The following is a 14255-nucleotide window of genomic DNA, read 5'->3' as shown; positions in this document are numbered from 1 at the left end:
GGTACTGCCTGGCTATACACAGTACTTCCACCTATAGATGGTACTGCCTGGCTATACACAGTACTTCCACCTACAGACGGTACTGCTGGGCTATACACAGTACGTCCACCTATAGACGGTACTGCTGGGCTATACACAGTACTTCCACCTACAGATGGTACTGCTGGGCTATACACAGTACTTCCACCTACAGATGGTACTGCTGGGCTATACACAGTACTTCCACCTACAGACAGTACTGCCTGGCTATGCACAGTACTTCCACCTACAGATGGTACTGCCCAGCCATGCAAGAAACTCAATGTTGAAGGTGGCCTGGCCTTTCTATACAGCAAAAATCCACTGAACAAAGTAAACAAAGACACTCTCCCCGCCCCCAGGCTAAGAACACAGTTAGCAGTAAACAACAGCCGGGTGCCCAAAGAAACAGACCATCTCCCATGGTTTCAGGCCAAGGCTCCAAGAGTCAGAACCTCAGATCAGCCGTGGGCCTGCTGAGGAGGCCCTGAAATCTACATGCAATGGTTCAGCTTCCCAGTGCCAGCATGTGAGGACCAATCAGATCCCCTTGTATTTCATACAGAAGGAATCTTCCCTGGGATACGGCCAGAGAGTCCACTGAGCAACATGTTTCCAACATGTCAGCCAGTCACATCTGGATCCTGCTGATCAATTTGTGTTCGGATGAAAAATATGCACTTGAGGGCTAAAACCAGGGCGAAATAGCTGTGCCACCACCAGGCAGACTCCAGTTAACCGTGGGCTTTGAAAACAAATGGGAAAAGGTATGGTGGCAAGAAGAAAAGATGTGTGCAGGGCCTGGGCAAAGTGTCTAACTTTTCAGAACCACAGTTAACTGTAAAATGGGAGATGAGGCTTATACCCAAAGAGTTCAGTGAAATGTTTCCGTCAGAGCTCCAGGCACACAACTGGCTCCTGATAAATAAATGTCACCGCTCCATCCTACACCTGGAAACCAGTGGTCTCCTCAGCACTGACTGACGGTCCGGGACAGCAGGATGGCCACTGTACAGCCTCTACTGGAAAAGACCGTAGCTTTCTTACCTCTAAAATATGAGCGGGCTTTCTGAGGGTTGGATGGCACAATGGCTATGAAGCTCTGAGCTCATTGAGGTCCGGGGCCAAGTTAGTAATGTTATGATCAGTGACATATAGATGATAAAGTACGGATTTTCATGTGCATGTTTGCGTGTGTTCATGTGTGCGTGCAGGCTAGAGGTCAACACTGCTCATGCTCCTCAGTCATTCTCTCTCTCTCTCTCTCTCTCTCTCTCTCTCTCTCTCTCTCTCTCTCTCTGGCTTTTGGAGACAGGGTTTCTCTGTGTAGCCCTGGCTGTCCCAGAACTCACTCTGTGGACCAGGCTGGCCTTGAACTCAGAGATCTGCCTGCTTCTGCCTCTCTAGCACTGGAATCAAAAGCGTGCTACCACGTCCCAGATCTCACCCTTATTTTTAAAGGCAGGGTCTCTCACTGAGCCTGAACCTTGCTTACTCAGCTAGACTGACTGGCCAGCAAGCCCCGTGGGTCTCCCAGTCTCCTCCTCTCCAGAGCTGGACTACAGGAACAATGCTCAGCTTTTATGTGGGTGCTGAGAACTGAACTTGGGTCCTCATGCTTACAAGGCAAGTACTTTACTAACTGAGCCATCTTCCCAGCCCCACTGAGCACAGATTTCTAAAGTGTTGCCTGAACCACATTATTTACTGTGTTAAACTATTATTTCAAACCTGGACACTCTTTTTTTCCTCTGCCCCAAACAAATAGTAACACCACTACCACCACCACCATCACCACCACCACCACCACCACCACCTCCACCACCTCATCACCTCCACCACCATCTCCACCCCTCCCACTGCTATCACCACCTACACCACCACCTCCTCCTCCACCCCTACCATCACCACCCCCACCCCCACCATCACCACCACCCCATCCCACCACTACCATCCCCCCAAAAAGGTGAAAAGCATCAATTCCAGGGGCCAACCAAGCTTCACCTTCCTCTAACCAACTCAGGCTCATCCTGGAAGGTGTGATAGCACGGGGAGGGGGGAGGGGTTGGGCGGGGGGGGGCAGGGGTTGGGGGGGCAGAGGTTGGGGGGTTGGGCGGCACACACTAAGAAGACTGTTAAGCAATTCTTGATTCAATGGTCTTGATTCCAAGAGCAATTCCTAGAATCACCATCTCCAAATTGCAAAAGCACGTTGTTCTGCCAGAGAGAGGCCTGCGTACACAACGAAGCAAATGCCAAGCCTGCATCTCAGGGCCTGCCTGTGGAGTTCACGGCTCAGCCGCCCGCCCTGTCTGCTCTCGCAGGCCCCTGTCTTGCATCTTGGCACTCTGCTTGTCACTCTTGGGCTAGAATTCAAAAAACTACTCGCTGGTTCCCAGGGCACTTCCAAAATGAGTTCCCTCACAGCCCTAGGGACTTTGGGTGACTGGACATTCCTGGAAGGCTCAGCCCCACCCCACCCCCCCACCCCCACCCCCACCCCCAGCCCACCCACAAGCTCTCTGTGTTGCTCTGGCTTCGTTACTAACTCAATCCCAAGGGCAGAACTCTGGGTCTCCAGACCAGATTCCCAGATTTAGCAATTTCATGGATCATTAAGCTGCCAAATGAAAATATTCCCATCCCTTCACAAAAGATTCTTGCCCCAAAATCGGAAGGGCATAATCTCAAAGAAAGAGACAGCTCTTCTCATTTGAACACCAATAAAACGCTGGCTTTATCATCACTGTTATCACTGCAGTGAGGACAATGAAAATGTCACTGAGGGCTCTCTGAGCCCTCAGGCTTGCACTGTGCTTTGCATATATACACAAAGCATCCACTTTTCCAATGCATACAAATTAAGATCTGATTTCTGGGGTAGTGGATTGGAAAGGCTGCATCCTGTCCCACCAGCAACACCAAGCCTTCCTTCCCCAGCAAAGGAACTCGCCCTTCCTCTCCAAAACCCTGCAAAGTCCCCTCCAGTTGCATCCTCCAGTTGCATCCTCCAGGATGCACGCTCCTCCTGTTAGCTCAGTTCAAAACTCTGCTTTTTTTTTTTTTTTTTTTTTTAGTCAACTAAAAATAACAAAGGCACACTTCCTCCCACTCCAAGCATTCCTGAAGCCGGCTTGCCAATATAACTAAACTTCAGAAACTTCAGATACTGCCCAGCAGGCAAATCCTGCAGCATCCACAAGAGGAAAAGAGCACACCGGGCTAACTTCCTCACACTCTCAAGTCATTAACATAAAGAAAACCTTTAAAGTGCATCTCCTACCCATTGTTTTCCCCTGCGTACGTTCTCTCTCCTTTGTCTCTGTGAACCCATTGCATTTTATACATTCTCTATACCAGGAAATTATACATTGGTATTTTTTTTCCCTTTGTTTTGTCTGTGTCTTTTGTTGTTAGCTGATCAGTTAATTAGTAAGTTAGCTAGTCAGCTGACCTCCAGTGCTTTTAAGGAGACCCAGGCTCCCGGGTCTTCACACCACATGGTGATGACTTACCTTGTCTTCACACCACACGGTGATGACTTACCTTGTCTGCCCTACTTCCTGTCCTTCCTGTGTTTGCAGTCCCAGCCTTGCTCCTAGCAGAGTTTCAGAATCCAGATACTCACTGAAGGCCAGAGACGCTGATGTCACTGTCGTCACTATTACTTAAGTGGTGCAGTAACTCTGGCCACCCTCTCCTGCCTCACTTAACGATTAATGGTGCTGAGTTCTGTGAGGATCCTGAAAGCAAAGCATGCATAACTCGGACCGGGACAGGTCCCCTACGTGCTCTGTCCCACTACCGTCTAGCTGGCACGACTGCGACAGCCAACCATCAACACCTGTAACCAGCCAGCGAAGATGCTCACAGTGCATGGCAGTGCCATTCAGCTCCCAAGGCCAAGAGCTGTGCCTCGCATTAAGGGCAGAAGGCGAAGGATAAAATATGGAAAGGTCTGCTAAAATTCTACAAGACAGAACCCAGCAGTCCAGACACGGAATGCCGCCTCTGCAGCCCACAGGATCTTCTAGATGACCTGGGAGCCTAAAAGAAGAAAGTCTCTCTTCAGAAGATGCTAAAATAACTTCCCCAAATCTACTTAATAGCCAAGCCTAACCCCAGCTCTACCTCAGAAGGACACAGGAACACAGAGTTTGTTTATGAAAACTATTTTAGAGCAAAGGAAAAAAAAAAACCCAATAGGAGGAAGGAAACTTGTATTAGACAAAACAAGGACAGTACAGGCTCTGAGATGCACAAAACCAGCCTCACCTACACTCTACATGAACTCCTCCCTCCCTGACTGCCTCTGGACCAGGCCAGGGACTCAGTAAACTAGGTGGAAGGTACATACTACTGCAAATCTCATTCTACAAATGGGGAAACCAACTTCTCCAAGTCACAGAGAAAGTTGGAGTAAATGGAGGAGCAGGGCACAGAAGCAAAGGCTTTGGAGTCACTGCTTGGTGGCCTTTCTATCCAGTCCTACCAGACCCTTCATTACAGCCTGCCACTCCGCCTCAGACAAGCCATTAGAGCTGCAAACACGTCATCAACACATATCATCACGCAGAACGCCAGCTGATAACACTGAAATGAGTGATCCAGGCTTATCATCCTGAGGTTTAATTCTATGTGCTAGTACTACAACAACGCTGAAAATAAATGAACACAAAACAGTTTTAAAACTATGTACAGAGGCTTCTTACACGCGTGCCTATCATTCTGAAGACATGCTGTTCTAATCAAGCCTAATCCTAAACAACGAATCAAAGATGTCTTGCAAGAGAATGCTTAGGGAATAGTAATGGAACACACACTGAAGTGCTCTCCTCCTATGAGAGAAAACTTCTCAGTGAAATTGCTACAAGAGCAAAAGTCTCCACCTCTCAAAGGTGGACAGGGGCCATGACAAGATACCATCGGCAAAAGATACTACATGAGGGGCTAAGGAGATGGCTCAATTGGCAAAGCACTCACCACGCGAAGGTGAGGGCCTGAGACTGTCATTAAAGGCAGGTATGGTAACACAGTATTTTTACAAGACGAAAGGCAGAGAGAGGATTGGCCCTCACGGCTCGGGCCAGCTAGCCTGGCATGCAGAGCAGTCAACACCAAAGAGGAAATTTTATCTAAAAAAGGTGTAGGTACCACGACCTACACCAAAGAATCCTCTGACCATCACATGTGCACGTGACAAGCCTGTGTGTGTGTGTGTGCACATATATGCATGTGCACACCACAAACAAGACACTGTATGTAAAGAGCTTAATATGAGTTTTGTCATGTAACAGCCATCAATCAAATGCTAGTTTCCTTAACACAGGCAGGGAAAGTATCACCCACATAATAAGTAGTAATACAATATTTTTCCAAAACATCCTAGGAGCCTAGTTAGTGTAGTAAGTAGCTGTAGGTCTCATAAAACACTGTAGTGTCTCTGGACATTTAAGGTGTTACACTGCAAAGGTATTGTCTCTTTTAAAGTCGTGGAAAGATTCCATTTTTCTTAGGTAAATGCAGATGCCCATTACCCGAGGTGAACAGCAGAACACAATTCTTTTTTTTTTTTTTTCAGAACACAATTCTAATACTCATGGGAAGTGTTCATTCCTGCTGCAACAGAGAAAGAATCCAATATTTGTTGCTGTTTCTCCTCCGGCAGGAAATGTCCTCATAAAACAAAAACATGACATGCAAAATAACTGCTCTAAAATACTGTTTACACACACGTGTTCCTATAATATTTGTCTTTTCCTAGACAACGCTGTAGTCTGTGTTCATAATAGTAAAACTAAATATAAAATATTACTCTGTTACATTGTAGCTCTACATGCTTTGCAACTACTTCTTTAAGGAAGTTTCAGAAAGCAGGATTGTGCCGGCTCCTTAAAGGTGAATAGTTTAAAAGTATCCATTTGGGGACAGCAGCAGCACTTTCACCAGAAAAGGGGCCTCAACCTGAATCCTTTTACAAAAGTGAAGTGGCGCTCTGTTTCTGGGAACTTTTTCCAGACATCTACCATTCTAACAACACATCAAGTTCAGAAGGACAGTGGTAGCCACCTTGCACCTGTGGCACTCCCTATACCCCCCACCCCCCACGCGCAGCCACAGATGGGAGCCCCACAGATGGGAGCCCCACAGATGGGAGCACCACAGATGGGAACACCACAGATGGGAGCCCCACAGATGGGAGCACCACAGATGGGAGCACCACAGACGGGAGCACCACAGATGGGAGCACTTCACACTCGTGCCACCATCACCCCTTCCCCCCACATTTCTACCTGCCCCGTAGGGAGGGGTTCCCCTCCTCAGGACAAATACCATTTTCCCAAACAGGTGACATTTCTAAGATTCTGCTAAGAATCCCCAAATTCTGAGGAACCCAAATTCCGCTTCCAAGATATAAACTGAAAACAAGACAAAGCCTGTTCCTAAGTTCAAAATGAACTACCCCCTTGAGAGTCCTGTTTCCGCAAGGTCAGCCACTCAAATTCAGGTACTACTACCATGGCCATTTCAGGGAAGGATCTGTAATGCCATGACAAAGGAGAGAGAGAGAGAGAGAGAGAGAGAGAGAGAGAGAGAGAGAGAGAGAGAGAGAGAGAGAGAGAGATATTTAAGAGACCAAATCCTAAAACAACTGTCATAATTTATCCTTAAATCGGTGAAATGAAGAAATAACAAAAAGGACCAGCCTCGCAAAGTTTCTTATTTCTTGGAATTAAAATGGCATTGTTGTTATCGGTTTTTCGCTGCTTCTTTATGACTTTCATTTAAGTCACCAGGCTAAAAGCAAAGCCGGTGACAGGACTTTTTAAAACTGCCCCTCTAAGAGCCCACTGGGCTTCAGACACTGACCTAATTCCTCCATGTGAGCCCTCTCCGATCACTCAAACCATCCAGAACCTAGTGGAACAGTAGTAGCTGTGTGTGCGGAACCTCGCTACAAAACGGTCCCAATTCTCCATCTGATTTCTCCATTTTTTTTTTTCTTTAAGCGCCACACTCCCTTGGCCTTTTGCGTCTGACCTTCTATTTCCAGACCTCTCCACCAACGACGGGGTGGGTGGGGGGAGGACGGACCACCTCTCATTGTTTCTACGGGACACCGCACCCCTCCCTCCGCCCAGCTAGTTTTTCGGTCGCTCAAATGTCATTTCTGGCATCTGAACCACCATTCCTCCCAGCGGGCACCACTGGGGGGTTCGGGACCCCGATGACCGGCTTTCCTGATCTGGCCCTCTGCACACAGCCATTTTCTAGTTAAAATGCTCCCTGCTTGGCAAGAGGGGACGGGAACTTTGCCCCCTCCTCCCCTCTGGCCCAGCCGGGCTCTCAGTACCCGGAGAGACACTGGCCAGGTTCTCTGAGTCTCCGGGAAGAGTGCGCCGCCGGGCGGACAGGCCGGTTCCAGGGCAAGGGGGGCGTGCGCTGCTCGTCGCCCGCGCCCACCCGCACTTTGCCCTCCGCAGTCTCCGCCCGGGCACAACCCAGCGTCTCCGGTGTCCCAGCCCCGGCCCAGCCCAAGCCCCGGCTGCGGAGAGGAGTGACAGGGCGAGCCGGCAGCTAGAGAACCGGCCCTGAGGCGCGGGAGCCGGGCGAGCGGGAGACTCCTCTGCGGGCGCCGGCTGCAGATGCGGCAGGCTGGGGCTGCGGCTAGGCGGGTGGCGGGGACCGCCAGAAACCGAGCAGCAGCCGGGGCGTTGCGGGTTGGAGGGGGGGTGGAACGGGGGCCAAGCAGCCAGGCTCGCCCGCTGCCCGGCTCCCGGGCGCCGCACTCCGGGCCACCCTCACCACCCACCCACCCACCCACCGGATCCCCAGGTTGAAGGCATGGAAGGAAGCCCGGCTCACCGGCGCTGCGCGGCGTTTCGATCGGCTCCAGCGTCTCTCGCTGAGCGCCGGGAATCAGCTGCGGGCTGCAGCACGCGAGCTTCCTACTTAGAGCAGCACTGGCTCCGGCGACTGAGCATGCCCAGTGCGTCTCCGCGAGGCCCGCGCAGGGAGCAGCGGCGGCAAGATTCCACTTCTCCAGGCTTTGGCGGCGGCTGCGCGAGGAAAGGCTCGCAGGGGCCTGGCGGAGCCGGGCGAATCCGACAAGGCGGGGCCGGGCTGGGGGGGGTGGGGGGGGCGTGGGGGTGGGGCCGCGGCGGAAGAGGGGCAGGCCGCGCTCCCAGGGCGACCCCTGCAGGTGGCGAAGGCCAGGTTGCCGCACAGCAGGGAGGCGGGGTGCGCCAGGGTGACACACCTGGAGGCTGGGGGCGCGGGACAGCCCGGGTATCCCCCTCCTGGTGACCTGGGCGTAGGTCTGTACCAAAAGGGAGTTGGGTTGAGGGGGAGGGGCTCTTCTCCCATAGGTCTGCGTTCCTTTAGAATGGAAAAATATCCCCAGATGAGAGTTGCCCAACAGCCGTCCAGGACAGCTGACCGGTTAAAGGTGAAACTTCTCCTGCCTTCTGTATCCTCACCTCCTTCCACCCACCCACTCCCCCACACACACACCCGCCCCATGCCCAGACATATGCCACTCAGGAATATCCCTGCCCTGGAAAATCACAGCAAGATGACGCTGGGCGAGACACACGCCTGCGAAAGGGAAATGCGTAATCTGCCTGCTACCGATTTGTTAGCCAATACGTGGATCTACTGCAGGCACCTGGGCATCCTTAATTTGTTCTTCACCAAGCTAGGGCGGTTAAACTTATGCCTAGGTCAGACTGACTGGGAAGGTTGTTGAAGCAACATAGGAGGCCCCCTTCCCACGGGCTGAATGACTGGTTGTGTCAGTATATAGTCAGAGACAATGTTACCTACTATCTCCTTGGGAAAGGTAACTCTGAAAATAATTGTAACTACTAAGTAATGGCTCTTTTCCAACGCACTTCTCCCTCAGATAATAAACTCAGACTACATCCTCCCTACAGTGGAGGTGGGCATTGTTCTTTTCCTGCATTTTTTCTTCATATATCTTGAGTTTATTGAAGCTCCGCAAGTTCTCGTACTAGACCTGGGAATAGGAGCAAGTTGAAAAAAAATTCCAGGCCCTGCCTTCGTGATGTTTACAGTCCAGCAGGGTGACCGGTATCCCTTGAATAGTTTCTACGTCCCTTCTGCCATCTCCATACACAAGGTGTTGACGTGTAAAAGAGTTGGGTAGTTGAGAATGGAGGGACCGCCGTGCGTTGGGCTCTTGCATCCTATAGCCTCTTCTATGATCAATATTTTCCCTCAGATTCCGCTGAAGGCCAACAGTACTGCTACCAAAAAAAAAATCCCCATAAATCTATGCAAGTTCACTCTTGGGACTGAGCCTCTGCAGCCCAAGATTGGCCTGTGAACCATGGACAGTTGAGACCTAGAGACCAAATAAATACCCACTTGGGAAAAAACAAACTGCAGAGAGCCTTGAGACTCTTAGTCTGTGTCCTTCAGGCCCAGACAGAGAAAATGAACCAAGCCCATCCAGCGCGTCCTCGCGGCCATCTCAGCAGGCTACCATACCAAAGTCCCCTTCCGCCTCGATCCCCTGCCCGCCGACGTCCAGAGCCCACCCCACCACACGATTCTCTGGGGCTCCGAGGTCAACCGCGCCTGCCCCTTCTAGGCTGTCTACTCCGACGCGCAGGAAAACCCGCGCTGGAGTCCACAGCCGAGGCGGCGGGGCGGGGCGGGGCGCGCAGGCGCGGTGCGCTCCAGGTTGGGCGGAGGAGGCGCCTTGCTCCACACCTGATGCAATCACCCTTCCGGAAACCCGCAGGGTCTCCTGGATCACCGGGGAAATGCTTCCGCGCTTGCTCCTTCCCGATCTCCCTCTTCCCAGGCTTCTATTCCCCCTGTCGTCCCTTGAGGGAGAAGTCGGGAAGTCACCTCCCGACAAACCGAATCCTTAGATGCCCAGAAAGTGAAGGGCCGGCCACGGAGCATCCTGCAGCTGCTGGAGCAAATTCCCTCAATTATTTCCAGGGAGGACCAGCGGAACTGGAAAGCAGGCCTTGGACTTTTGCTTCCTTCCTGCATCCTACCCACATTTTCTTCTCTGTCCCTGAGAGGAACTTTAAGGTGGAATGGACTGCCAGCTACCCTGCCTGACTAAGTGTGTAGCAGCGTCTTAGCAGGGCTGGAGAGAGCCTGCCACCGCACATTCATGGTATTAATAAGTAATTGGCCTCTCTGTACCTCACGGTTTAAGTTCACAAAGAAAATCGTTTCTCATTTTACCACCTCATGCAATTTTGATAGCTATTGTGAGTGGGTTTTTCCCATTAGTGCTGACTCACACGTGAACTGTTTTCTTAGGAAATGAACTATTCCAAGAATATTCTGAGAGCTTGTTTTTTTTTTTTATCAAGTATGAAATAATCACTGGGAACAGTGCATTAAAAAAAATTACCCACTATAAAAATAAATAAATAAATAAATTGCCCGCTATAAATTCCATAAGGTCAGATGTCCTCCTAAGGGGAGGTGTGAGTGTTTCAAGGAATTTTAGTGGAAAGGACACTTGCAAGAACACTATGGAGTCAACCCTACACCGCACCTTAGATTCCATAAGCATTTGCTCCTTTATGCCCCAGAGATGGCAATACCTTCCAGAAGAGCCCAGTGGCCTACTGTGGTGGCAGTGGCCAGCAGCCCCAGCACTAGGGAGCCTGAGGCAGGAGGACACTGAATTCAAGACTAGCCTGGACTTGACTGTCGAAAAGACCAAAAAGCAAACCTGGGATGGCACTGGCCAGGAAACTCCTGTCTCACCCTCCCCAACGCTGGATTACAGGCATCCACAACCAGGGCGTTTTATTAATATGCTGCTGGGGTTTGAATCCAAAAGTTTAAAAATACAGACCCTTGGTAGCTAAGGACGCCGCGTTGTTACTTGCTCCTTCTAATGAATCCCATTAAGTTCTGAACGTTCCTTAACCAACAACCGACCCAGCACTTCTAAGACGGCCAAACACTAGGCACCAAGTGTGTCAGCCAAACAGCAAAAATCTTTCAGTAATGATTCCAAATACTTTCACAGTGTGGAAACTAAAAACAAAGCTGCATGTGGTGACTGTAACTTTAAGCCCAGCACTCAGGTAGCGGAGGCAGGCAGATCTCTATGAGTTGAAGACTAGCCTGGTCTACATAGGCAATTCCATACTAGCCAGGGCTACATAGTAAGACCCTGTCTCAGAGGGGGGGGGGTGCAAAATGCGTGCTTGCAATAGTCCCTAGACAATAGCTCTCCAGAATGCTACCTCTTTATCTTGATGGGTGTGTGCTCCTTTTGAGGATGTCCTGACATTTAAAGATCTGAGAGAATACCTTCTTTATAAGCAAAAAAAAAAAACAGAGTGGAATAAATGTCAGAACACAGAGGTGTGAAGTTGGAAGGCATCGCAAGGTGCTGGTTATAGAACAGCCAGCTTCACTGAGCGTGTACCAGACACCGGCGAGACATTTTACATTGCTTGTTTAACTCAGTCCTCGTTAGTGCCCCTCAAGGGAGGAGCAGTGTATCCTTACATTACCCAGAGAGGAGTGCTGTGTATCCTCACACGACTCATAGAGAAGTTAGGCTTTTGCATGTGAGTTAACTGAAGAAAGACATAGCATGTGTGGAGGCAGAACTGAGTTCAACTAGGATTTGAACTAGGCATTTTGTTTAGTGCTTATACTCTTGTTTGGTTGGTTGGTTGGGGTTTGTTGGGTTTTTTGTTTTTATTTTGAGACAGGGTCTTACAGTGGCCAGGCTGGACTTAAGCTCACTATGTGTCTGAGGCTAGCCTTGAACTCCTCATTCTCCTACCTCCAATACTAGAGACCTGGGATTATAGGTGTGTGCCACCATGTCCAGCTATGCGTGTGCTCTTAAATAACACTACACACAGAAAAACAGAAGTATGGAGAAAATGATTGATGTTTTTGTTTTATGTAAGAAGGTAATCTCAACATTGAGGAGGCTGGGATGTGTAACTTTCGTATTTTTATTCTTATTTATTTATGTTTGTTTGCATATGTGTGTGTTTGTTGAGACAAGGTCTCACTTTGAAGACTGGGCTGGCCTTAAATTCATGGCAATCCTCCTGTTTCAGCCTCCTGAGTTCTGGGATTATAGATTTGCGCCACCACTCTTGGTCTCTTTTTCTTCTTTCTGCTGTTGGTTTTTGTGTTTTGCTGGTTGGTTGGTTTGCTTTGCTTTTGGGTTTTATTGTTGTTGTTGTTGTTGTTTTGTTTTGTTTTGTTTTGTTGGGGGTTTGTTTGTTTTTCTGTGTCCACACAAACACTCAAAGGGAATAAGAGGTGGCTTATTCTGGAGTTAAAATATGTGTGAGGATGTCCTAGGAACATCAATTTGAGTCTTCCCAAATACAACATTCCAATGAGAAAGAAGTCTCATGAAGGTTTTTTTTTGGGGGGGGGGGGCAGGAGGGGGGAAGACTGTTTTCTTTTGTTGTTGGGGTTTTTTGTTTTGTTTTGTTTTTTGTTTTGTGTTGTTGGTTAACAGAATAAAGAAAGTTTTAAGTCAAAATACAATGGTGAGAATATCAGAGAAGTGATTATATTATAGCAAGACGGGGAAATCTTAGCTATTGGTCTCACACGCTGGCTGATAGCATGCCCCCTCCCCCATTGGTGTAGGGCCAGTTTGTTAAGTTGCTGCATTTCAAAGGTTTTCATCTGTTTATTGGAATGTTAGGTCAGACACAGAGGTGCACAAGGAGTGACCATTTGTTAGGCTAAAGATTGCCCAAAAGAAAAGTTATAACTGGGCCATGTAACTGCAACAATCCAATCTTTCCTCAGTCATAGAAGTTTTTTGTTTGGGGGTTTTTTGTTTGTTAGTTTGATTGATTGATTGGTTGGTTGGTTGGTTGGTTTTTTTGAGACAGGGTTTCTCTGTGTAGCCTTGGCTACCCTGGACACAATTAGTAGGCCAGGCTGGCCTCGAACTCACAGAAGTTTTAATCAGCCAGCCTCTATAAATGAATTACGAGGTTAACCTTAGGCCTGGTCTAACCTGCGGAAATGAAGCAGATGATCTTTGTACCTCCTGATGTCTCAAGGACCAGGTCAGGCCTCCCCGTTGCCACTCTGTGCCCAGCTAGCGGCTCCAACCCTGGTCAATATGGTCATAGGCTTGGGGTGGGATGTTTGACCGATTGTTTGTTTTGACCATGCTGTTCTCAAACTCACAGAGCTCCACCTGCCTTTGCCTCCCAAATACTGAGATTAAGATTACATCTGGCAGCACCATATAGGCTTACAAATCTCAAATTTAGTTGGGTGTGGTCACACATGCCTTGAATCCAGGCACTGGGGAGACAGAGGCAGAGGCAGGCGGATCTCTGTGAGTTCAAAGGCAGCCTAGTCTACAGAGTGAGTCCCAGGTCAGCCAGAGCAGTTACACAGAGAAATTCTGTCTCAAAAAAAAGAATCAAAGAAAGAAAGGAAGGAAGGAAAATAATCTCAAAATTAATTATAACCCATCAGAATCCATATTTCAGTTCCTCAGGCACACCAGGCCCACATCAAGCCTCTCAAGTGAGGACTGTATTGGACAAGGAACATACACGACCTCTCCACCTCCAGCAGAGCAGAAAATGCTGTGGGACCACACTGTTCTTTACCCAGGAGCTCCGGCCTCCATCTCTCCTCATGCCGCACTATTCCGAGGAGGACATATCTGGGTGCCCTGCCTATGCCCCAAGCCTCACTTTTGTTTATCTATGTAAAGATTGCCTTCAGAGTACACAACAGTGTCCTGGAAACATTACGGACTTTGGAGGTGAGGCTTTATCTTGCAGACCTGCTCCCACCAGCCGTGTGACCCACGGGACTTCACAGGGTTTTTTGTTGTTGATATTTTGTTTTGTGTTGTGTTGTGTTGGGGGAGGGTGTCCTTTTTAACCTATATAATGCGCATCTGAATCATTGGCTCGGGGCTCTGTTGAGGACTAATGAAAGCCTGTGGGCAGCTCCTAGCAGGCCTCCCATTGGATGAGTTCCTTTCTTCTGCTCCCATTTCAGTTCATGACTTTGCCTGTTACGTGGGTTTCTAAAGCGCAGATTTCAACGGTTTTCATGCTTTCCGGTTTCCTTAAGCACGTGAGTCACCGAGCGCCACGTGCTCCCGTGTCCAGCCCGCCTCACAGATCTAGGCCCCCATACCTGTCCCCAGTCTCACTGTTCTCCTGGGCCTCCTGTGGGCCATTTTAGAATCCTGCTGACTGACCTTGGTG

General features: G+C 49.4%; 1 protein-coding gene across 7 annotated transcripts in view; it reads right to left on the bottom strand.

Annotated features, from left to right (window-relative positions):
* Nucleotides 1-8136, bottom strand: part of APBB2 (amyloid beta precursor protein binding family B member 2) — a 308601-nt gene extending 300465 nt beyond the window's left edge. For 5 of the 7 annotated variants that reach the window (XM_084799070.1, XM_084799080.1, XM_084799078.1 and 2 more), the window contains exon 1: nt 7885-8135. The gene's annotated coding sequence lies outside the window, so the exon portion shown is untranslated. Of the gene's footprint in view, nt 1-7884 lie in introns of all 7 variants that reach the window. The other 2 variants (XM_084799082.1, XM_084799079.1) reach the window with 2 other exon arrangements.
* Between the last annotated feature and the right edge of the window lie 6119 nt (nt 8137-14255).

Source organism: Acomys minous, assembly GCF_964271855.1.
Source record: "Acomys minous genome assembly, chromosome: 10".
NCBI lineage: Eukaryota > Metazoa > Chordata > Mammalia > Rodentia > Muridae > Acomys > Acomys minous.
The sequence above is the reverse complement of the archived record's forward strand: the minus strand, read 5'-3'. Positions and strand labels throughout refer to the sequence as shown.